This window comes from Tamandua tetradactyla, chromosome 25 (genome assembly GCF_023851605.1).
Source record: "Tamandua tetradactyla isolate mTamTet1 chromosome 25, mTamTet1.pri, whole genome shotgun sequence".
Taxonomy (NCBI): Eukaryota; Metazoa; Chordata; class Mammalia; order Pilosa; family Myrmecophagidae; genus Tamandua; species Tamandua tetradactyla.
The window spans coordinates 29,762,690-29,787,167 of NC_135351.1; the positions used below are offsets into that span (position 1 = coordinate 29,762,690).

Genomic DNA, 24,478 nt, shown 5'->3' on the forward strand with positions numbered 1-24,478 from the left:
TTTCTCCGTCCTGCTGTTGGAGTGGATCTTCCAGTGGAGAGGAAAGGAATTGGTTATCAGGGTTGAGAGTCAAGTTGCTCAGATTCTTTATTAACATTTCTGAGGAGAAAGGAGAAGCTGCCGAGTCTTTCCGTGCACTGTCTTCAATAGACATCAGGGAAAACTCCAGGGTCTAGGCTGGGTTAAGCTTCTGTGTTGGGTTCATGAAGATCTAGCAAAGCTCTAGAGTCCTCCAAGATCTTTGAGTCCAAGTAGGAAGTTGATGCTGAAGGTTCTCAAATGGCTATGAGATCGGAGCCTTGCTTCTTGAAGACAATTATATAACTATATAGTTTTTACAACGTGACCATGTGATTATGAAAACCTTGTGTCTGATGCTCCCTTTATCCGGGGCATGGACAGATGAGTAAAAAGTAAGGACAATAAATAAATAAATAATAAGGAGGGTGTGCTGGTTAGAATCTGTGGTAGACCCCAGAAAAGCCATGTCCTTTAATCCTCATTCAATATTGCTGACTGGGAACATTTTGATTGTTCCCATGGAGATGTGACCCACCCAGTTGTGGGTGGTAAGTTTTCATCAGATAGCTTTCATGGAATCGTGGCTCTACCCATTAATCCTTTAAAAGAGGAAACATTTTTGAGAGAGTCTTTTTTTTGCAGAGCCATGAGAAAGCCAGTAGATGCCACCATGTTCCCCATATGTCCTTCCAGCTGAGAGAGAAATGTTAAATGTAACTGGCCTTCTTGAACCAAGGTATCTTTCCCTGGATGCCTTAGATCAGACATTTCTATAGACTTGCTTTAACTGGGACATTTTCTCAGCCTTAGAATTATAAACTAGCAACTTATTAAATTCCCCTTTTTAAAAGCCACTCCGTTTCTTGTATATTGCATTTCAGCATCTAGAAAATTAGAACAGAGGGGATAAGGGGTAAAAATAAATTGGGTAGATTGAAATACTCAATGAGAGGGAGGGTTAAGGGGTATGGAATATATGTTTTTTTTTCTTTTTATTTCTTTTTCTGAAGTGATATAAATGTTCTAAAAATGGTCATGATGATGACTACACAACTGTGATGATGAAAAAAGATAGGGGCATGTGGCATAGAGTGTCATGGGTCACATAGAGGGGGCATCTCTTCAAGCTTTGGGCCTTTGCCTTCCTGGCAAAGGTGACATCTCAGTTGCATGCTTAAACATAGGCAAGAATTAACCAAGTATAGGAGGGAGGTGAGAAAAGCATTTTAGGCAAAGAGAATAGCATGAACAAAGACTAGGAGATAATTCAATTTGGCTGGAATAGATGGTGATACATGTTTGCTTTTGCTAGTATAACTGTTGACAAAACCCTATTAGTGAAGTTTTTGGATTTAGGAAGATGCAGTGAGTTATGTTATTGAGGTAAATTACAAATTCATGCCAGAAACAAATTAATAGCTTCTCATATTATGAAGGCTAACACTTGTAGTAGTTAGGTTCAGGTGTTAACTTGGTCTATTTGTTCTATTGCCACGGACTTAAATCATCAGCATATAAATTTGTTCTAGGGCTGATTATATCTGTGGAAGGCTAAGAGGAGTGTCTTTCATAATGACTGAGTCTTAAAAGGAGAGGTCAGAAGAAAGAGAAACAGCTCAGCCCAGCTCTGAGGAGCTCAGTCCAGCCCAGCTCAGAGCTGGCTCAGACCCAGATATTAGAAGATGCAGAAAGGAATCACCCTGGTGAAAGCTGTTTGAACCCAGAAGCCAGGAGGGAATGCCAGCAGATGTTGCCATATGCCTTCCCATGTGACAGAGAAAGCCAGAGAAAAGCCAGCTGCCCTTCCTCCAAATAATTGTAAATTTGTAACTGAATTAATCTCCTTTATAAAAGCCAGTCCATCTCTAGTGGATTGCATTCCGGCAGCTTCACCAAACTAAAGCAAATTTTTGGTACCAGGAGTTGGATGCTGCTGCGTTTGCAAATATCAGGCATGTTGAAACAACCTTTTAAGTGGATGAGAGGAGGATTCTGGAAGAATTGTGAGGAGCTTGGTAGATAAATCCTAGTTTGCTTTGAAGAGACTGTTGGCAGAAATATGGACTCTAAAGACACTTCTGTTGAAGACTTCGACAGAAGTGAGGAATGTGTCATTGCTGACTGGAAGGAGGGTGTGCCAGTTTGGGCCTGTTGTGTATCCCAGGAAATCCATGTCATTTAGTCCGCCTTCGATATTGCTGGGTGGGATCTTTGTATTCTTTCCATAGGGATATGACCCACCCAATTGTGCATGGTTTCCGTGGAGATGTGTTTCCACCCATTCAGGGTGAGGTTGTTTGCTGGAACCCTTTGGGAGAGAAGTATTTAAAAAAAGAAAACTCAGAACCAGCAGATCCCATTTGGAGATGTCTAAGAAAATGCCCCTGGGGAAGCCTTATGGAATGAGGAAAGAAAGCTAGGAGATGTCATCATGTGCCCTCCTAACTTACAGAGAAACCCCAAACTTCATCGACCTTTCTTTGAAGTTAAGGTATCTTTTTCTGAATGTCTTAATTGGGACATTTTCATGGCCACAGAACTGTAAACTTGCAACTTAATAAATTCCCTTTTTAAAAGCCATTCCATTTCTGGTATATTGCATTCCAGCAGCTTTTGCAAATTACAACAGAAGGCAATCCTTGTTTTAAGTTGGGATATAATTCAGCAAGATTGAATACTGGCACTGGATGGAAGGGAAAATTTGAATGTGATGATCTGGGATATTTAACAGAGGAATTTTCCAAGCTAGATGTGGAGGATGCAGCCTGGTTTCTCCTTGAAGTTTATAGTAAAATGTGACAAGAAAAGCATAGGTTGAGGACTGAACTTTTGGGTGCAAAGAAACCAGAAACTGATGGTCTGGAAAATTCTGGGCTTCCAGAAAGTGAGACGCAGAGATTAGTGCCCCATGTGAGGATTTAATCAAACATGAAGCAAGTCAGCCATTACAAGACAAGCCAGGACTGGAGGTGGAGTTATCCATAAAGGATTTATGGAAGGGCCTATTGTCTGATGGCTTTGATCCCCTATATGCTGCATGCCAAGTCGACAGTTTATTTGCCAGACCTGTGTAAATGGAACTACTGCCAGTCTGGATTAAAAGGGATGATTGAAGCAAGAGCAGCCTCAGGGTCAGAACCATGGAGGCCAAGGTCTGAAGCCAAGAAAACTCAAGCCATAAGAGTGGATCTACCTATGCAATTAGAGGAAGGGAGTTTGCTCTGGAGGCTGAGGGCAGACATTCCACATCGATGTTTAGAAAGAATTCTGTTGCCCCAGGCCTCAGAGAGGGTGGACTGCATTTCCTGGGGGTTGGAGTGCGCTTGGCTGCCACCCCATTGTTCTGAAAGGGTTGAGCATGTGCCCTGGAGATGGCAGAGAATCCAGGTGCCACCCATGTGCTTGAGGAGGGTGGGGCCAAGAGAAAGGTGGTCTCCCCAATGTTTTCCCAATGTTGCAGCCCTCATACAAGTGTTTAGAGAAAGCAGGCCCACTCATAGGCCCTTGGAAAGGGTAGGACTACCGCTTTCTAATGGCCTGAGGATGAATGACTCTCAGACTTTGAAATCTAATGGATTTTGCCCAGCAGGTTTTCAGAATTGTTTATGTCCAGTGACCCCTACTTTTCTTCCAATTTTTCCCTGTGGCAATGGGATCATTTATCCTATGACTGTTCCTTCTTTGAATGTTGGAAGCAGAAAACTTGCTCTAAATTCACAGGTCCACAACTAGAGGAGAATTTTGCTTTAGAACAGACCATGCCTGTAACTGATCTTTATGAGATTTGGTACTATTTTTTGAATTGGCATTGTGTTTGTATAGTTATTGAAATGGTATAAGGCTTTTGTGCAGTGTTTGAGGTTTTTAGGAATAATTTCACAATGCAATCTGACACAACCGAGGATTAAAGTCATCTTCCCACTCTCTCTTTAACAGGAGCCACTTCATCGTTTTACTCAGAATAAAAATTATCTCACTCCATTTCCAGAGGATGTAGGGTCTCAGAAATCAGGGTTTCCCAGACCCAGACCTAAGCCTGTTCATGGGCCTTCCTCTGGCTTGGAATTTGCAGAGGACCATGTGGTTCCATCTATTTTAAACTCAATCCATTTAAGCATAACTAATTCCATCATAAGGTTTCTCTGATGGTGAAAGAACTTTGAGAAAATTGACTTGTTTGTTTAATGTGGGAAGTATCCTCCCGTTTGTTTCTGACTTTGAGGACTGTGCCGATTTGAAAGGATGATGTACCCTAGAAAGCCATATTTAAATCTTGATCCGTCTTGTGGAGGCAGCCCTTTCTTTAAATCCCTACTCAGCACTGTAGTTTGGAAACTTGATTAGATTATCTCCACAGAGATGTGACGCCCAGTTGTGGGTATTAACCTTTGATTAGAGGGAGATATGACGCCACCCATTTCAGGTGGGACTTGATTAGCTTACTGGAATCCTTTAAAAGAGGAAATATTTTGGAAAAAGCAAAAGAGCCCAAGCAGCCAGAGACCTTTACAAAAGAAGGAAAACGCCCCCAGGGGAGCTTCATGGAACAGGAAGCCTGGACAGAAAGCTAGCAGACATTACCATGTGCCTTTTCAGTTGAGAGAGAAACTCTGAACTTCATCGGCCTGTCTTGAGTGAAGGTAACCTTTTGTTGGCGGCTTAATTTGGACATTTTTATAGACTTACTTTAATTTAAACATTCTCACGCCCTTAGAACTGTAAACTTGCAGGTTAATAAACTCCCCCTTATAAAAGCAGTTCCGTTTCTTGTATATCACATTCCAGCAGCTTACAAACTAGAACAGAGGTTAAGAAGTGCTGGCTTTTTAATTGCATAGTGGTAAAATTTTCAAGGACCCTAATTATGTCAAAATCAGCTGTATGACACTCCTTCTGTGTTTATATTGTCAAAACCTCTTTTCCACGTATAAACTCTGTCCCCTCACCTTACAACTTAATAAAACATAGAGAGAACCATATTTAGCTATTTGCATAAAGCTGACTTTTCTTATTTTGTCTCATTTCCTCTCTCTTTCCCTCCCTTAAACTTTAGAGATTAACTTAAAATAAATCATCCAGTTGTTATGCACATACCCTAGGAATGTTTAGTTCAGATAAACAGTCAAAATTGTCTAAAGAAGTAAACAGAAAGAAAAGTTATTAAATTATGTTTCTTTTTTTTACATGGGCAGGCACTGGGAATCAAACCCGGATCTCCAGCATGACAGGTAAGAATTCTGCCTGCTGAGCCACTGTCGCACCGCCCTAAATTGTGTTTCTTTTTGTAGACTATGAAAATTGTGTTTATATAATAGCCTTTATAACTATAGCTACAAGATAATAAGAAAAGCCTTCAGTTACAAACCTTTTAAAACTATGGCATGATTCAGAGTCTTTGACAATTCGTTTACTCAAACAAGACAAAACAAGATCACCAGCTTAGCAAAATATTTTGATTTGTTCAAGTTAAACTTATTAAATTCAAACTTCCTAAATTTCTTACTATTAGGAAAAATGGCGCACATCAGGACTGATGATTGCAAGTGGGAAGTTTATTAAGACACTCTCTCAGTAGAGGGGGTGTGAAGAATAGACCTCAGCCCACCTCTGTATCCGGCTACGCAGAGGTATAGCATTATATACACTGTGTTACATGGGACGTGGAGGGGTCAGTATAGCTGATGGGTTATACTGTGATTAGTGGGGAATTAGGGTAAGAAGAAGTGGCATTTTTGGATAGGAGCAGGATTTGGTTATAGGCAGGAGGTTTAGGGCCAATAGGGAACTGTTAGTTTCTTTGCTGTCTTGGGAGGAATTGATGGGTTGCATTCTGGCATGTAGCCTATGGTTTGCTTGATCAGTCACGTAGGCCATGGATGCAGGGTTGCTGTTTCTTGGAGGTAAGCCATAGCTGGTTAATTATTGCCAACTTTGTGAGGGGGAAATCTCTAATATTCCTAACTTTTTGCTATATAATATGATGATGGACTTTATATATATATGATGAAGGACTTGAGTGTTGGAAGTATAAGGTGTTGATCTGGATGGGACATTAAGGGGATTTGGGTGTGACACGTGGTTTTGGCAGGCATGGGAAGTTGGGAAGTTAGCAACTCTTCGTTGGCGGAGTTTAAAATTTAAATATTTTTTTGCTTTGTTATTGTTGTGTCTGTAATTTTTACATCTATGATCCTGATTGAGCTTGCCCAGTAATTCTCATTTCTGTCTTTGTCCTTCTAGCAATTTTTGACTTAAAATTTCACTTCTCTGTAGCATTGTACATTACACTCCTTATTTTGTTGTTGGTTACTCTAGAAACTGCAATATGCATCCCAGATTTGATATAAACTGATATATTTGCCTTTTTCCACAAAGGAATTTAGAACATTCTATACTTATTTACACCATCTCAAATATATGCTATTTTTGTCTTGTATTTTAGTTATATAAATATATTTAACTGTACAATAATTTAATACTTTATAAAAGTTACCTATATTTAAAAATCTATTTAGCACTTTATTGCTTTTCAATTTTCTCTGCATCTCTTACCTGCTATCTGGGATTATAATATAGACAAATGTTTTTGCCAGAAGAATTTCCTTTATTGTTCTTTTACTGTATATTTACTGGTGGTGAATTCCTTCAATTTTTGCTCATCCGAAACTAACATGTACATTCATTCCTGCAGACTATATTTACTAGTGATAAAAATTGTTGTGGACTGAATAATAGCCCTTGTGCTCATTTGAAACTGTTGTGTATCCTGGAAAAGCCATGTTCTTTAATCCTGATTCAATATTTTGAATCGGATCTTTTTTATTGTTTCCATGCAGATGTGACTCATCCAATTGTGGGTGGGACCTGTTGAGTAGGCCGTTCCCATGGAGATGAGTCTTCACCCATTCAAGCTAGGTCGCTTACTGGAGTCCTTTAAGAGGGAACCATTTTGGAAACAACTTCAGAGCTGACACAGGCAGAGATGGTTGGAGATGCAGAAAGAAAGCACCTGCAGGGAAGATGTTTGAAATGAGAAGCCAAAGACCCCAGCAGATGCCAGCCATATGCCCTCCCAGCTGACAGAGGTGTTCCAGATACATCGGCCTTTCTTGAGCCAAAGTGTCTTTCCCTGGATGCCTTAGTTTGGACGTTTTCATAGCCTTAGAACTGTAAACTTGGAACTTAATAAATTCCCTTTTAAATGCTGTTTCATTCTGGTACATTGCATTTTGGTAGCTTTAACAAATCAAAAAAGCCCTCAAAGATATCCATGCCCTAATCCCCAGGACCTGTGAATGTTATTTGATGTAGAATTTCACAGGTGTGATTAAGTTAAGGATTTCGAGAAGGGGAGATTTTCCTGGATTATTTGGATAGACTATAAATTTAATCACAATATCTTTACAGGAGGGAGAAATCTGATATAGAAGAGAAGGTGACCGTGTGATGGAAGCAGAGTCAGAGAGGGAAGATGCTCTGCAGCTAGCTTTTAAGATGGAGGAAGGGGCTATGAGCCAAGGAGTGTAGCTAGGAACTGGAAAAGGCAAGGAAAGGGATTCTCCCAAAGAGTCTTTGGAGGGACTGTGATTGTGCCGGCACATAGATTTTGGCCCAGTAGCGCTGATTTTAGACATCTGACTTCCAGAACTATAAGAGAATAAACACATTGTTTTTGTTTTTGGATGCATGGTCCAGGAATTGAACCCAAGTCTCCTGCATGGAAGACAAGCATTCTATCACTGAACTACCCATACACTCAAGTTTTTAAGTCATCAAGTTTGTAGTAACTGGAACTGTGGCCACAGGAAATTAATACAAAAATCTGTATTGTTGGTAATATTCTTTCACCTAATTGGAAGTATAATTTCACTGTTGCTATTGAGAAGTCAGCTGTAAACCTTAAAAAATACATGGAGCAGGGGGGGTGGGTGATGGTGGTGGCAGAGTTCTTGCCTGCTATGCCAGAGACCGGGGTTCATTTCCCGGTGCCTGCCTATGCAAAAAACAAAGAAAAGGAAAAAAGGTATATACATGGAGGGAAAATCCAAACCTATTTTGAAAGAGGTGTTTCAGAGGGTTCAAATACATTAATTGAGCAATAAATTTTAGTTCTGAGATTTCTAACAATAAAATAAATGAAAATGAAGACTGAAGTAATTCACATAACCTGAGAAATGAAAACATACCAATCCTTCAGAAGAAATTATTTTTTTCTTGGAAATTGAGAGAATGAGGAATTTATGGTATAATTTATATCAAGAAAAATAAGTGGCCAATAAACACATGAAAATGTGCTCAACATCATTGGTCATCAGGAAAATGCAAATCAAAACTACAGTGAGATACCCACTAGGATGGCCATTAAAAAAAAAAGCAAAAGAAAATAATAAGTGTTGGCAAGGATGCAGAGAAATTGGAACCCTTGTATGTTGTTGGGATTGTAAAAGCAGCCACTGTGGAAAACAGTTTGACACCACTGTGGAAAACAGTTTGACAGATCCTCAGAAAGTTGAACATAGAATTACCAGCAACTCACTTCTAGATATATACCCCCAAAATTAAAAGCAAGAACTCGAAATTATTCACAATATGCAAAAGATGGAAGCAGCCCATGTGTCCATCAACAGATGACTAGATAAACAAAATGTTGTATGTGCATGTAATGGAATATTATTCAGCTGTAAAAAGGAATGATATTCTGATAAATGCCATGAAATGGATGAACTTTGAAAGCATTGTGCTAATTGAAATAAGCCAGATACAAAAGGAAAAAAATTGTATAATTTCACTTATATGAAATACCTAGAATAAGCAAATTCATAAAGACAAAGTATATTACAAGGTACCAGGAGCTGGGGGGGATGGAATGGGGAATTCATGCTCAATGGATGCAGAGTTTCTGTTTGGGGTGATGAAAAGGTTTTGGTAAAGATCAGTGGTGATAGGAACGCAACATTGTGAATTTAATTAATGCACTTGAAAGTGGTTAAAATGGGAAGTTTTGAGTTACATGTATGTTATTACAATAAAAAGTGAAAAAAAAAAAGTCTTGCATTTTGGGTGTACATTTTACTGTGATTCCATTTGAAAGTCCAGGGCAGAGCTTTATAACTAAGCACAAAGGACTAATTACCATGGAATAAATACTAAGACATTGGAGTCTAGGGCTATTGCCCTCAGTTGATTTAATGTAAAAGTACATCAAGTAGAACTTTACAAACCTAAAGAAATAGAAGATTAAAAACAAGCCTTTGACAGTGTCCTTTTCAAGAATCAATTGATTTGACTTGGTTTTCGCTGTGGTCATTTGTCTGCTCTAAAGCTCCATTTTCAGCCTTCTGTTACCAGCGTACGTGGGCTCCTGCAAACAATATTTTTGAACTCCTGGTCAGCTGGCTTGCAGGTAGCTTTGGTCCATGGACAACGCTGTTTGGAGATGGGGAGGTGCGCCGAGGAGAGGCAGTTAACCTGGCGCCGCCTCTGAGGCCGCGTGAGCTCGCTGCCTACAGCTGTGTGATGACGGCTGCGCTGTGGCTCCTGAGACCGCCGAGGTTTCTGAGCCCAGCGAGAGCCGGAGCCCACACCCTACACACCAGCGCTTGTGCTGCTAACAGGACACACCTTGTTCCTTTTTGGTTTTCACTATTGCCCGGATTCCACTTCAATGACAGTCCCTTGTTGAAGCTACTTGTTTTGTGTTTTTTTTTTTTTTAGTTGAAACAAATAACCCTGACATGTGTCAATTTTAGGTGCACAAATATCACAATCGCGTAATTTTCCAGTAGTGGAATTGCGGAGTCTAGGAATACAGACATTTCTCATTTTGGTGGTGTCAAAATGCCGCCTCTGAAACAAAGCGAGGAAGCTGAGAGTGGGGATGATTCAGGAAAACCAGGTCTCACTGTTGCTCATGTCAGGACATCCAAAGCCAGAACCGAGGAGTTGCTTCCGGTTCACGGACACCACTGTAGTTTCGGCGTCTTGCGGTCCTTGGTCCAAAGGATGGATTAATGTCGGGGAATTTTCATTTTGGGTAAATTGTCAGAAAAAGCTGGTATTTCAGTCTTCAGGAAAAGGCTCGAAACCACCGTTTGCCTATCGGAGGAAAGCCCCTCGTCCCTGGGTGGGCTTGAACCACCAACCTTTCGGTTAACAGCCGAACGCGCTAACCGATTGCGCCACAGAGACAGAGATGCCAACGTTTGCTTCTCCGAATCAATTATAGGAGTTTTTCCAAGCTACCCTTTCAAGTGAGACAAGAAATATTGTGACCAAATGGTGTAATTAAGGACATTTCAATATAGCCTGTCCATAGAAAGTTACATTATAAATATTTAGTAGTGATGATGATAAGGTAAAGTTCTTATTTTTAGAGCCATACTGAGATATTTAAGAATGAAGTGTCCTGATGTCTGCATTATAATCTCGAATTGTTCACCAAAAAGAAAAAAGAGAGAAAAAGATAGATCTTTAGTTGATAGTTAACTGGATATAGTCAATGAGGAAAATTTAAATCAATGTGTAAGTGTATATGGTTGTTCATTGTAATATTCTTTCACATTTTCTATAGATTCGGAATTTTTAATAATATAAAGTTAGGAAAAAAAAATCTCCCTGCCCTTAGAGTCTGTGGCCTCTTTATCTCTTGGTTTTCCTTGTGCTTTTCTAGCCATAGAAGCCAGAAATCTCGAGTCACTGGGGACCACTTTACCTTCTGAATTGCCATGTCCAATTCATCACCAGCTCCTACCCATTTTAGATTCAAATCACTTCTCCCATTCATCCTCTTTTCTTCTTATCACCGCCTCCCAATACCTCTTATCTGGGCCTCTGCAGGGACCTCCTAATTGTGTCACCTCCACCACACCTGCCCCCTCCCATCCCCCATATGCACCACACTCTGGGTCAGGAAACGGTGTTCACTCATTGCCTCTGGAAACTCCCACCCCAGGCTTTTATTTCTCACCTATGTCCGATTGCACAGTCTGTGGATTTGTAAAGGAAAGTGGTAAACTTTCAAAGCCTTTTGTAAAATATTTTTGAAATAGTTTACATGTTTTGAACAAATATCTGAAATAATCCACTCATCAAACTAATTTGAATTCAGGGATATTTTTGCTGAGTATTGATTTGTAAACTTTATTAATACTTCCATGACATTTTGGTTTGTTAGGTACTGTTCTTTTGTCAATATTAGCTTTGCTGTTATTTGTAAAAATGAATTCATTCCATGTAATTTTTCTGATTTATAATGATATTGGGAAAATATTTTCTTATTTCCAATACATCAGTGTCTTTCCCCCTCTTTTTTGTCAATCCTAATATTGCATTTGTGCTTTTGTAATTTTTTTATACTGGCTCATCTATATTTTTCCCTCATAGAATTCAATTTATCAGACTTTATCAGGAAAAATGATCAATATTTTTGTGTTTTTTAGCTCATTAAGTTTTTCTCTTGTACATGTGTTATTTCGTTCCTAATTCAAAGAGGCAATTTCCTTGTGATTTTTATAATTTCTGCAATTGAATATTTCACACTCTGATTTTAATGTTTTTCTAGATAGGATTCTTTGTAGAATTTTATTCATCATTGTCACATCTGTTGTGTTAGTAAACATGCTATGTAATTCCTCAGTGCTATCATCTATGCTATCTGTACAGTCGCACACGCGTGCAGACATACACACCGGTGCACAATTTTTGCAAACAAAGCAGGTGAGTCTGTTCTTGGCCAGGAATTTTGGGTCATTGAAAGACTCAGCCTCCCCCATTAATCCCAGCGATGCTGGCTGGAATCCAGTCTCCTAAAAATGGGCAAGGTCCTCAGTTTCCATGAGGAGCTCAACAGAGTCCTGGGGAAGTAGAAGCTAGGTCAGATGAGACTTGCTCCCGAGTTGTATTACCCCAATGCTACTTTCCATTTGACTTGGTTACTCCTGGCCACACCAGGTGGGGAAATGCGTGTGTGTGTGTGCTGGGGGTAGGCATGGGTGGTCATCTTAAGAGGACTGAATTTAAGTTACACTGCCAACTGGTTAGGAGACCAAGGCTGGAGAGTGGGCCTATAGGCATGATCAGTAGTGGTTGAGAAGGTCAGATTGTGTGCCTGTGTGTTTTGGGGATCAATGTGTGGTCAGAATGTGGTTAGTTTGTTCAGTGTGTGAATGTAATCCAAGTGTGTCGTCAGTGTTTGTGGTGAAGCATAGCGTGCACATATGTGTGTCTGTATCTATTTCAAGGGTTAATGTGTAGCAAGCAGGCTTTAAAGCAGGCAGGCTTCCCCTCCACTTCTTCTCCTGGTTCAGCTGTCTTCTCTGTGGAAAATCCCCAACCCCCCTCTCCTGACCTTCAGGATTGGATAAAACTGCAGGCAGGTAAGATAAGACACATTCCTGGAATAGAGACCCACTCTCCTGACCTTCAGGAACAGGTGAAACTGCAGGCAGGAGAGACAAGACACCTGGGATGGGGAACCTCCCCTAACAGCTCATCTGCTTCTGTAACCCGCTTCGTGCCTTAAACTAACCAATTGTTTTTCCTTTAATATTGCCTGTTGCTATATTAAGCTTACCTTATCTCTAGCATGTAATACAGTCTATAAAAGCTAAAGGTGTCTTTTGTTCGGGGCTCAGACTTTCAGAGGCTACTCGGCTGAGCCCTGTGGCCATAGAAAATAAAACCTACTTCCTGAGACTTGGGAGCCTCAGCCCAGTTTATTCTATTTCTATGTAACATTACAGGAGGCTTAAAGCCTGTCCCTTTCATTCGCGCGACCAATGTGAGATCAGGGAGTTTCCTAAGTAGTCCGTGTGGGATCTACGGCTGAGCGTGTCTGTATCTGGGTGAATGCCGGGGTTTTGGAAGAATCAGACCACGAGTGTGTGAATAAGTATGCTTGTGCAGAGTAGGTCCACATTGGGTGTAGGCAGCATTGTCTACCCTCCTGTTCAGGAGGGACACGGTTGGGGCACCTGCAGACTCAGTAAACTGCAGATGGAACACAGCATGTCATGAGAGAGGGTGGTGAGAGTAGAAGAGAAGGGCTTGAATGATCAGCTGTGGGGTAGCGCTGGGTTCCGACCCATGCAACGCAGGGATTGTCTTTAGGACAGTGATTGAAATTCAAGGTGGTTAATGATTGGGAGCTCTGTGCAGTCAGAGACAACTCTTCTTGATCTTTCCTGAAGAGAAGAGTTGTCTTCAAAGGTCAGAATTAAGATCTAAAAGGGGGAGATTTGAGGGAGGAGCTCGCAGGAGGTTGTTAATTTAAGAACATCTCCTGGTGTGTGAGGAACCAAGTGGAGACCCACAGATGCTTTCATGCGCATCTGGTCCTTTATGCAGCAAAGGGGTAAGATTCATACGGACCTCAGTGGGAGAGATGGAGACACAGAGTGAGACAGAAAGACAAGATACAGATGAGAGACAAAGAGGGAGGCAGAGAGACTCTGTGATTAGGGTTAGGGGTTCCATGATTTTAAACAATCAGAATCACATGTAGTGGGGAAGAGTTATTTCTCTAAAAGACAAATGCTGGGCAAGAAATAACATCGTTAATCAGAATATTTGGTTATCCAGGACACCCTATTCACTGACTCTGGAAGAAAATAGGGAGTTTGTAGGACATGCCCACTGTGCCAAGAACAGGGCAACGAGGCTGAACAATGCACAGTTGTGGGTTAGTAAAAGGATGGTGTATCTTGTTCAGGACGACACTATGACACTGACATAACTAGAATTCATAGGGAAGATTTTCATGAAGAAAGGATTGTTTGGAATTAGTAGAAATTTTGTAGAGAGTGCAAGTATTTTTTTAGCTCTAGAATATTTATTGTTTCTCTAATAAGAAACTTTGTGGCATGCTTCCCTTTGCTGTTCTGTGATTTAGTCTATAAATCCTTCACTTTTTAACACATTGTATATTGCACTAGATTTTTTTTAAGGTCTTAGAGTTGACATCATTCATTAAGACCCTCTTTCTTCTATTCCTACACTCATGACCCTATTGTAAACCAAATAGTGAGGACTACTTTGTGGACACGATCAGGTCTCCACCGCCTCAGAGTGAGACTTGAAATGAGTAGGAGAAGGAAGGTCAGTCAGTGCATGGCCATGAAAGTCATTTATTGCTTAATTTCCTAACTGTGGTGCCGTGGCCTTCTCGTGTGCAAGGAAAAATCTGGATGTATGACCAGTTGTATTTATAGCTGTGTTAACAGATTATCCCAAATGTAGCATGTCACAATAACACATTTATTATCACACAGATTCTGAGGGTGAGGAATTCAGGTGCATATTCGCTGAGTGCTTCTGGTCCATGATTTCTCAAAAGCACATAGTCAAGATGTCAGCAGGGGCTGCAGTCATAGTGTGGCTTTAGCAGAAAGGGATCCAACTTCTAAGGACACTCCTGTGGCTGTCAGCAGGCCTTGGGTCCTTGCAGACTGTTGGCTGGAGACCTCAGCAAGCTTGCTACCTGATCATCTCCGTGCAGTAGTTTCATTACCCTGTAGTGCAATATTCATTACCTGAATAAAAGGGTATGGACAGATAGAACAATACGATTAGCCAATGTAGCGGATAGAATTATGTATCTCAGAAAAACATGTTCTTAATCCATTCCTGTGAGTGTGAACCCATATACATAGCGTTTGAAGGTCTGGCCACCTGAATCAGTTTAAGTTTTAATCCAGTGACTGGAGTCCTTTATAAGTAGAATGAAATTCAGTTGTTAAGAGAAAGCCATGGAAAGCCGGAAGCCGGAAGCCAACGGAACCCAGAAGAGAAAGGAAAAGACATTGCATGTGTGTTGCTATATGTATTACCATGTGAAAGAAAAGCCAGGACCCAAGGATTCCTGGCAGCCAGTTCTCAATACCACAGTTGGGCAGGCAGCATCACCTCGCTGATGCCTGGGATTTCTGACTTTCAGCCTCAAAAACCGTGAGCCAATGGCTTCCTGTTATTTAAGCCAATGGTAATTGTTTGACATTTGTATTGAATTTAGCTGGGAACCTTAAATAGCCAATAAGTTTTGATTCCATTTTTTTCCATGTTACACTTCTCAGAGTAAAGTCTATATTCTAATGAGGGTTAGTTCATTTAAAAAATCCTCTCATTCAGGTGTGTCAGAGCTGTTTGCGGACTAGGGTTGCATCTGACTGACTAATTGAAATAGTTTTATTTACTACATTTTATCACTTGAGATATTTTGCATTTATGTTAGCCTTCTCTATTGTGACCAACTTCTTGAGATTGCTCTCTTTTGCTAATTTGAATCTAGTTATCCTCATGCACATTCTGATAAGAATTTATCACATTCTGTTGATAAATTCATCCTGGTTATGTATTCCCCTTGTCGACACTGTTTGTCTCACAAACCCTTGCTGTAACCTATTGAATTTCTTTGATTGGTTCCATATAGAGATACACTCGACTTGTCCCAGTTAATTCTAGGCTAAATATCTAATAATTGGAGGCTGGTGATTTGATTCAAACAGCTCTGAACTTTCCACAGAGTATAAACAGATGAAGGCTGCCTCTCCAAGGCTGGGTGACTCTTTGTTGACCCATTTCGTTGTTTAAAGTCGGGTCCCAAAACATTTACATGCGCATCCCCTCAAATAAAAATATTTCTGACACTCCAGATATACTTGATTTCGTAGGTTTACTGGATACATTCTGAACTCTTTAGCCTATGTAGCTCAGCTCAGCTTTCCCTGTTTCTGGATATCTTTGACTTCCCTACTTCTTAAGATCCAGTGTTTTCAAATGTATGTATGAAGCATCAGCAACCCCATGGACTTATCTGACACTGGTGTTCCCAAAAGCAAGTTTCCTAGAGGGCTGTATGTGTGCACACACATGCATATATCTCACATCCTAGTAATGCCGTGTTCATCACCTTCTTATAAATGTTTTGCCTTTCAGCAAAGCAAAAAAATAAATGAATCCTTCCTACTCTAGTCTGAATATAAGAATGTTGTGTGTGTCCACTTCCCGTGTGTGTGTGTGTGCACGCATAGTGAAGAAGGGGGGTGAAGATGATAATGTATGTTTGGGAAAGTGAAGTAATAATGCATATCCCTGTCCATTATCGCTCTGCTTCCTCTTTGAAATGCTGCTCAGTTACTCTCTGTATCAGATTCTCTCACCAGCCTTTACTTCTGATTTGCCCTGTGCTAATTCCGTAACTTCAAAGCATAGCTCCTGAGCATATTTCTGGTACATTCACTTCAATCAACCCTCCCTGGATACCACACTGTTTGAGAGACAGAATGTACCAAGAGATGCTGCTGGGATTTCACAATTTATTTTAATGGAAAGCTGTGTTTTCAGTTTCTGGAATTGGTGCTGAGCATTCACTTTGATTAGAACCATTACTTATATGTTGTCAGGGACCAATTTAGCAATATTCTTGGAGTGCAGAAGGATAACAATTGCTTGCTCAAGCTCAGTAAAGAATAATGATTAATTCTTGAGAAAATGGATTAGACGTGTGTGTGTTTGAAGTTTTTAGTTTTCATGTAATTAAAGTTTTGACATACATTTTCTTTCTAGTGTTTGTGTATTAAAAAGATAATCTAAAAGTTTAAAAAATGTTTAGATATTTATGATTTTGATGTAAACTGCCCATGTTATTCCAAATATGTAAAATAGTCTGGTAAGACAAGAAGAAAATTAGCCTAAATCTTATTAACGTGTTCTCAAATTTTGTAAATGTTGGAGTATCAGAGATTTTTGTCCTTTTTTTCTGTTCATTAGCTTATTCCTTCACTTTGCACTTTACAAGTTTTAGGAAATGAGTGTGCATTGACTTTACAATTAAGAAATATAATAAACTTTAAAAATATAAAGACAGTTCTGAATGGGGAAATGAATAATCTGCTAGGTAATCATGTACGACTTTGGGGATACTTAAAAATTTTCAGAGGCTGAATTATTAAATATTGATCCCATATTTCCCTGGTGGCTGGGAAAATATTTTCCTTCGTAGTATTATACGGCACTTCTGATGTGGTATGTTTTATTGTTCACACTCTTACTTGATTTTGATGGCACTGAGACATTGAATAAAAAAGAGAAAAAGATTTATCCCTATGTAATACTTTAGGGCAAACAGTAAGAAACAGAAGCACAAAGCACCTAACTCATCAGGACTACAACAAGGCTCTGGGAAAACTGAATAATGAACATTGGATCCAACTCCATGAGGCCGGTATGATTCTTATCTCAATTGTATAGGTGAGAATGAGATGCAGTGAGGTGAGTAAATTGCCTGCATTCATAAAACTAGTAGGTGACAGAGTGAGAAGTTAAACCCAGGCAATCTGGCTCCAGGGTCCTTGCTGTTAATTCCTATTCATACATGTGATCTTGGCATATTTGAAGCTCATTCCCGGCAGCTCCTAACAGGGCAAGTCATTATTAGAGAAGCATTAAAGTGGTACCAAATGGGTGGGGGGTGGGGGGCGTGCAGTCACACTCCTTTTCAACTATCACCCCTACATGATTTATATTCAAATTTTCATTCTTTCCTATAAATTCTGATACCACCTGACCTAATTCCTCCAATGCTCAGATAATGCTTTCTAGAGCTCTTCACCACTGTTTTTTTGGTGCTTTAATTTTTATTTTTGACCCCTTTTGTCAAATCCTGACTTTTCATTTCACTCACCCGAATGGAAAGTTCTCAGGTACTGTGAATCTTGGTGCAGGTCAGTCTGTATGTGGCACATAAGGGGCATTCGTCCCTTTTGAACTTGCTGAGTGTTTGTGTTTGCTACATCTTCTCCAGGCAATTGTCATGAGCTCAACTTTGAAATTTGTGATCCTAGATTTAGAGGTAAGATGTCTTTGGAGGTTCCCTCCCCCATGGAAAAAAAAATTATAACTGTACTAGCTAACACATTTAATATAAATAATTGGGATGCCATCACAAGACAAAGCAAATGCACCAAATGTGGTTGCTTTGTGTGGTAAAGCTTTTTCTTTTTTATGTTTTTCAAATTTTTCGTGAAATCGCAATTTTTTTTTATGATGGAAAAGTTGTATGTGGATTACTGTAACACAATCAAGGGGATCATGAGAAACTACAATTTGTGGGACTATGTGGTTTAAAAATAAAAAACTAAAGTATGTTCATAAAATGACCCAAATGTTTTCCTGATTTTTCCAGAAAGGTGAAACTCAAGCTCATGCTTCTATGAATTCATTGTTTCTGAGTTTTAGAAAAAAAAAGTTAAAACCTGACCTCAAGTTCTACATGTTTTAGAAATTGGCTTTTCCCCCTTAATACTAAATGCATGCTGTGAGGCTGTTCAAAACGCTGGCAGCTCTCCATGCAGGGATGTTAGAGACCTTAGAGGGCTCCCTCGCTCCTTTGAACACTGCACCATATCAGGTGCGTGGTAATAGGATAGGCTATTTACCCGTTAGCCTGTTGATTAGAGTTTGGTTGTTTCAATTTTATTAGGGGAAAAAAGTGCTAAAAAAATAAATTATGAATATATCTTGAAGCCCTTATGCTAATAACTTAATTTAAGAGAATAGTAAACTTTGCTGGGTCAAAAGTATTTATCATTAAATTATCATTATTATCTTTATCTTTATTATCATTAAAGAACAGTTTATCTGTTCTGATAATACTCCAAAATGAGTGACCCAGTTAACACATTCCTGCCAATAGGTTAAAATGCCCAGTTACCCATACCTTAACAGCACTGAATATAAGCAGTCCTTTTTTATTTTTTCATTTTTTGACAATTTGTGATCAACTTTTTGTTTTAAAGTATACTTCATAAATCTCAAGGGGCGTTAAAAAATTCTTATATTTTACATGAGGTTTATTTTCTTGTGGAGATTGCCTACCCAGGTTTCCTTGGGGATGCTTACATTTTTATTGATTAAAGGATACCCTGGCATATTATTGAGTTTCCCACTTTGTTATGGATTTGCAGACATTTACTCTAATTCATTATTTGTCTTCCTTTCTTACCTGTAGTAAAATATATAGAATTTTAAGTTCTTATGCACACAAATATGTCAGTCTTTAGTAGCTTTATTAGTCAGAGTTCTCTGGAGAAACAGAATCAGCAGGAAGTACATCTTGTAAGTATGAGATTTATTACAGTGTCTCTTGCAAGAGTCCAAAATCCGTAGGACAGGCTGCAAGGCTGGCAACTCCGATGAAGGGTCTAGATGAACTCCACAGGAGAGGCTAGCTGAAGAAACAATGAAAATTCTCCCTTTTCCCTTAAAAGTCTTCAACTGACTGGATCAAATCCAACTGACTGGATTCTCTCATTGTAGAAGACACTCCCTTAGTTTATAGTAAACGTGATCATCCACAGATGCAATTGACTGACTGATGATTTAATACACCAGCCTTCTGGTTTATCAGCCAGCCATGAAATATCCTTGCAGCAATGGTTAGGCCAGGGCTTGCCTGGCCAGACAACTAGGCACCAACCCCTGGCCAAGCTGACATCTGAACACAACTGTCACAGTAGCTCATGGATTTCAGGGATGCTTAATTTATGTTCTTCTGCTTAATATTATATATTAGTAATCTATTTCTTTCTTTTTTGGGGTATGGGGGTGGTGATAGTTCATTTTATTTCATTATCCAGGAGAAAGATAGGAGTTGGAAAGGGGGTGAACCCTGGGCAGGCTCTGGGTGGGGTCTGGATTCGGGCTATTCAGACTGTTGGGACTGCCAGGTGTGCAGCCCTGGCTCCAGGGGCAGACAAGCAAAGTGGCGGTTCTGGAAGCCTTTCTCAGAGCCTGCAAGGAGCTGCTCAGTCCACAGGTAATGAGTATCGCTCTCTAGCTTGCAGGGGATGGGTAAACAAGGAAGCACTGTGCATTCCTCATGGCCAGTAAAGTAAGCCTTGGTGAAGCCCAGGCACCAAATAAAGCTCAGACTGCTCCTGGGAACCATGAAGCTGCAGGTAGTGATATGCAAGTTTCCCTTCTGCACTTGTCAAATGAGGGGAAACTCCTTGCTTCAGTTTCGGAACTTGTGGAAGTATCCACAGACACACTCCATGGTGGGGGTATGGCAGAACCTAATACTGGACAAGCCCCAAGGCGTCAGAGGCTTTGAACATCTTGGTCATCTTGATCTCATAATGCTGGTTTAAGTTGGTTTGGTTGACTTTTGCGGGCCCCATGAACTTGACTCTGATCACAGGGTCCAGGCCACAGAAGGCTGTCTGCGTGTGGGGTGAGGCACAGGTGCGGGCTCTGGGGTTGGGGGGTACTATCAGCTTCAGCACAACAGGACACCGGAGGCCAGGGAAGTGAAGAGGGCCGTGATGGGTTCCCCGGTGTCTCTCTAGGCGATGGGTCTGTGAAGATGGCCAGTATATTTCTTTATAGTGCTTTCGGAGTTTTATTTTTACATTTCAGTCTTGACTCATTTTGAAATCTATTTTAGTGTGTAGTCTGCTATAGGGATCTAATTTTGGTTTCTTCCAAATGGTAGCAATTTGTCCCAAAGTCATTAATCTTTGTCTATCTAATTTATGCCATATTTTATATATTAAACGATATTTATTTTCATTTTTATGAACTGTTTATTCACTTAATTTATTATAATTATATTTTAACAAGGTTATATTTGAACATAATTCAAAAATGCAATTAGTTTCAAAAGCCTTGCTTCTGCTCTTAATGGAAAAGCATTTAGTCTTTCAACATTAAGTATGATGTTCTTTGTAGGGTTTTTTGTAGGTGCCTATTCTGGTTTGCTAGCTGCTGGAATGCAATATAACAGAAACAGATTGGCTTTTAAAAGGGGGAATTTAATAAGTTGCTAGTTTACAGTTCTAAGGCCGAGAAAATGTCCCAATTAAAACAAGTCTATAGAATGTCCAATCTAAGGCATCCAGGGAAAGATACCTTGGTTCAAGAAGGCCGATGAAGTTCACGGTTTCTTTCTCAAGTGGAAGAGCACATGGTGAACACAGTCAGAGTTTCTCTCTCATCTGGAAAGGCACATGGTGAACACAGTCAGAGTTTCTCTCTCATCTGGAAAGGCACATGGTGAACACGGTCAGGGTTCCTCTCTCAGCTGGAAGGGCACATGGCAAACATGGCGTTATCTACTAACTTCTTTTCCTGGCTTCCTGTTTCATGAAGCACCCTGGGAGGCACTTTCCTTCTTCATCTCTAAAGGTTGCTGGCTGATGGACTCTGCTTCTCATGGCTATGTCATTCTACTCTGCTCTCTCTGAATCTCCTTCATTCTCCAAAATGTTTCCTTTTTTATAGGAGTCCAGAAACTTATCAAGACCCACCCAAATGGGTGGAGATGTGTCATCACCTAATCCAGTTTAACAACCACTCTTGATTAAATCACATCTCCAGGGAGATGATCTGATTACAGTTTCAAACATACAGTATTGAATAGGGATTATTCTGCCTTTACAAAATGGGATTTTGATTAAAACATGGCTTTTCTAGGGGACATACATCCTTTCAAACCAGCACACTATTGTATATCATTTTATTAGATAGGGTTGGGGCTTTTCTTACCTTGAGTATTGTGTTGTGTTTTCTAAAAACTTCAACTGTTCATTGCATCTGTGCAATTATCATATCAGTTAATTATCTGAGGATAGCATTTCATTTCTCAGGGACCATATAACTACACCTGGTAAGAAGTGGAGTATAGAGGTCTTTTCAGCTTTATTATTTTGTAGTGTAGACTATTTTACTTTAAAACCAGAAGTTAGCTGTGTGGCCCCACAAAGTCATAAAGTTTTGTGCATTTATTTAATCCCATTCTAATCATGCAGACACTCAAGATCACAAATGAACAGAGTTAGGCCTATCACTATCTTATCCCTCCCTCAGACTAAAATCCTGGGAGAAATACTTTCAGAAGTCAATGTCAAGTAAACACATTTGGAACTTCCACTAGTCCCTGGTTTCCATCCACTCACCCCCCCACCATGTCCAAATCTCAGTTTAATTTCCTCCTTGAGTTGGACAACTACAAATGATAGTACAGCTGTCATATCACCAAAATGTTAGCTGTGGAATCTGTCTGCCTTTTTCTGTCCACATCCACACACAAACCTCAGCCCTCTACGTGAATTACTCTCATGGCAGGGAAGGGTTACTCACATAAAAATCCTGTAAACCAGAGGGAGAAGAAAGAGGTAGTGTTCCCCTTATCTAGAGGTAAGTCTGGCACTCCACCTAACCTCTCTAGGAGAAGCTGTTGCTTGGGAGGACCAATTATAATCACTAATTATACTGAAAAGGCCATATTCCAAGGACTTTCCCTTTTCACATCTAAAGCTCTTTATCTTCTCACCTTAAGCCCAGTTGTCCTTAAAGCTAATCCCCCTTTACTAGCATGGAGTGGAAAGGGGAAGCATCTTGGAGGAGAGATTGAGCAACTTTTGAGGACCATATTTTCCTAGGTTTGTTTCTTTCTCTTTTAAACCTGAATGTTGCTTTTCTTTTTTGGGGTGGTGGTGGTGGTTGTGATGGTGCATGGCCCTCAAATTGAAACTGGGTCTCTGGGGCAGGCAAGCATTCTACCACTGAACCATCCATGCACCCTAAACCTGAATGTGTTTAACCTCTAGGTCACTGGCCAAGCAGTGTACTGGATCCACAGAGGCTCTCAGTAGAGCATGGGTGACCCTCAACTTAGTCTTTATGGATTCTTGCCTTTGTATGGACACGCTCTAGGACAAGTGAAATCTATAGTTAAAACCTTCAGGGCTCTTAAGAGTGCCTCTTTGGCAATGATGCAGCAGGTCCTGGAACTGATTAGGACAGGACATAATGAAGTTCAACCTGAATCCCTCTGCTGTGTTTCCCATCATGAAGTGTGCTCAGTGAGTTGCTACACTAGAGTCAACACACACCATTGTGATATGTAGAGATGTAGTTTCATGCAAATAATGTTAATTACCATGATGTGACATTATATACAAAATGAATAGACCAGCAATATCAGGTATACAGAGTTGCAACTCCTCCCCAACTTATCTTTCTCAATGAAGTTCTTTCAAAATAGTGGCTTTCTTAAGTGCATGCATCTGGGCATTCTTCCATTCAATGTACATAATTCCTTTAAACAAACTGTTGTTTAAATGTATATAAATTCTCAAATATCATGGGCTTCTGAATACCTTCAGGGAGAAAAGAGTCTATATCTAGTATATTATAATGCAACAACTGCTGTATTGGGAATAAAGAGAGTAGAAGCTGGTTTTAAAACCAAACAGAACTTCCTCCTACTTAACTCTAGAGCTCTAATTTCATGACCTTTAAATTGTGAATAAGCACACCCACATGCAGAAAGCTTTACTGTTCTCACCACAATGGGCTCTCCTCTACTTCTGAGCCCATGGCAGGATTTCATATCCCTGCTGCCTTGAAGTCAGGCCTGTTCATGTGATTCATTTATTTTGTTTTTCCTTTTTTAATGCAAATTTATTGAGATATATTCACATACCATATAATCCACCCAAAGTATGTAATCAGTGGCTCACAGTATCATAGTTTTGCATTCATCTCACAATCAATTTTAGAACATTTTTATTACTCAAAAAAAACCCTTATCCCCCTCCCTTTTGACCCGTAGCATTGGTGTTATGTTTTTTACCATTGATGAAAAAAATATTAAAATATTACTATTAACTATAGTTCATAGTTTGCAATAGGGGTGTGTTTCCCCCATTTACCACCCTATTATTAACTCTGTAATAGTGACATACAGTTTTTATAGTTCATGAAAGAACTTTCTTATATTTGCAATTAATCAGTCATCATCCACCACAAGATTCACTGTATCATACAGTCTCAAATTTTACCCTCCACTTTTTCTTTGAGTGACATACATGACTCTAAACCTACCCTTTCTACCACATTATTATATAATTCAGTGCTGCTATTTGACCCGACCTGCCGGACAGACGAACCTGGACCTGAGGGAGGGAGTGAGAATTGGGGGGACAAGAGACACAGAGAATGGAGACAAGACAGGATTCTGATCAAGTCTCATTTATTGAGGGTGAATCCAGGGTATTTATGCAGCAAGAAAGGGGAGGTGACTTGCATCAGACGTCAGCAGAGGTTGGGCATTATCTTGCAGTTAAGCAACCAACCAGCAGAGACTAAGCTGGGAAAGGCTGACCAGCCAAGGCTAGTCAGCTGATTTCAAGGAAAGGCAGAGCAGAAGTGAGGAAATAGAAACTTAACTTTGAGATAGAAACTTAACTTGAGTTAGTACCTAAGATGGTGTCAGACCACAAGATGGCCGGCACACTGCCGGTGCCATAAGCAGTTTCCCACAGGTCCCCCTTTTTTATTATTTTTAAAAAGATGGAGACTGCGACAACAGCCTATCCCAAGGGGACTGTGCCTGTCTTAGGTCGGGACACCACAAAGTAGGCAACCTGAAACTTTACCTGTCATGGAGGCTTAGGGC

The 24,478-nt window shown here is 40.1% G+C and overlaps 1 non-coding gene and 1 pseudogene across 1 annotated transcript; both read right to left on the minus strand.

Moving 5' to 3' along the window:
• Nucleotides 1-10,135: 10,135 nt before the first annotated feature.
• On the minus strand, nucleotides 10,136-10,209 carry TRNAN-GUU (transfer RNA asparagine (anticodon GUU)). Its single transcript has one exon. It is a non-coding gene; the product is annotated as a tRNA-Asn (tRNA).
• A 9,413-nt stretch (nucleotides 10,210-19,622) lies between these two features.
• Nucleotides 19,623-24,465, minus strand: LOC143668957 (metalloproteinase inhibitor 1 pseudogene; annotated as a pseudogene).
• Nucleotides 24,466-24,478: the final 13 nt, after the last annotated feature.